Here is a 1400-nt window from a genome sequence, read left to right on the forward strand (position 1 = left end):
TGGCATTAGGAAGGTTGAGAACCACTGGCCTACAAGCTAAAGACCCTTCACATCTTGCTTAGTCTTGCCTTTTGAACTGCAGTTCATTTTATGTCTCTAAATCAGGTGTTTTTAACATGTAGGCTTCGGAGGGGAGGGCTGCAATTATCTTGTCTTATACAAACGGCTGAAATGTTTGCCGAGAACAGTGATAACAATAATGACATTCAGGGGAAGAAGGCTGATTAATGAGGACTGGGTTAGAAGTACAAAACGAAGCATCAAGTACATTTTGAGGATGTGAAATATTACTAAACTCAGAGCTTAGACACCTGGTAAAAACGGAGCACTCAAGGGCCAGTGTGGAGAGCTCTGAGAAAGTTTGTAGACAACGGCCACATTTTCAGAGACAGGAACATTCTAGACAGCATTCAGGAAAAATTCCTCACCAGAAACAACTAAAGGGGAGATGCCCAGGTGTATGGGAAAGAAAAAGCGGTAACAGCACCAGCTTTGGGGCAAGCTACACAGGAGATTCAAATTTCAACTCCATCACACCCAGCTGTTACTGCAAGCAAAGTATGTAAACTCTCTGTGCCTCGGTCTTCTCATTGGTATCTACCTAAGGAGTGGTGCGATGATTAAATAAAATACGTGCAAAACGCTTAGGTCAGTGTCTTATTCTCAAGGGATTCTTTAATTGTTTCTTTTATTTAGTAGGAGGAGAGATTAGGAAAGGACCCTGCACCGAGATGGGTGGTCCTTGGGAGAGATTTTCACGAAAAGAGGAAAGATTCAGAAGCCGCCACAAAGAGCAGATTCCCAAAGGGAGTTGGAGGAAAGAACATTTCCAGGGGGCTTTCTGCGGGCCCTCAAAACGCGAGGAAGAGCAAGCCCTGAGAACAGGGTCAGACCAAGGTCACACCCCGCGGCGTTCAGCAGGGCCTCCAATAACATGGAGCTGCTCAACCTGGTTTGGGTGATGAGATGCCCTCGGAATGTTGCTTGTTTATATCAGCCTACGATAAATGACTCTCCTGACACTAGTTTTACTTAAAGTCGCAGAAACTATCCACGATATTGAGGCTTTACTGTAGATACGAGAAGCCAGTGACTATGCTTAAGAAACGCTTACCCGAAAGGGCTCATCTCCCGGGGGAACCCTGAGCGCTGGGCGCGGCCTGATTTGGGGAAGAGAGGCCCACAGTCGTGGATGTGACCGAGACGCCGGCTGGGGAGGGAGTTGGGGGAAAGGTAGAAAGAAAAAGCCCGCGCGGCCTCTGTCCAGCCAGAGCTCCGACACTTACTGTAAACTGCAGGGAAACGACCTTCCTGGGCCGGCTCCAGCCCGGCCCGAGGGTGCTGAGGAACCAGGGCAGCTTGCGCCCGCCGCCACTGCGGAGCCCGACGCCAGACCACGA

The 1400-nt window shown here is 49.3% G+C and overlaps 1 long non-coding RNA gene across 2 annotated transcripts in view; it reads right to left on the reverse strand.

Moving 5' to 3' along the window:
- LOC102243257 overlaps positions 1 to 1394 on the reverse strand; it is a 9189-nt gene extending 7795 nt beyond the window's left edge. For both annotated transcript variants that reach the window (XR_313537.2, XR_001361928.1), the window contains exon 1: positions 1287 to 1394. This is a non-coding gene — a long non-coding RNA (uncharacterized LOC102243257). The remainder of the gene's footprint in view (positions 1 to 1286) is intronic.
- Between the last annotated feature and the right edge of the window lie 6 nt (positions 1395 to 1400).

Source organism: Myotis brandtii, unplaced genomic scaffold, assembly GCF_000412655.1.
Source record: "Myotis brandtii unplaced genomic scaffold, ASM41265v1 scaffold197, whole genome shotgun sequence".
In the NCBI taxonomy this organism is placed as follows: Eukaryota; Metazoa; Chordata; class Mammalia; order Chiroptera; family Vespertilionidae; genus Myotis; species Myotis brandtii.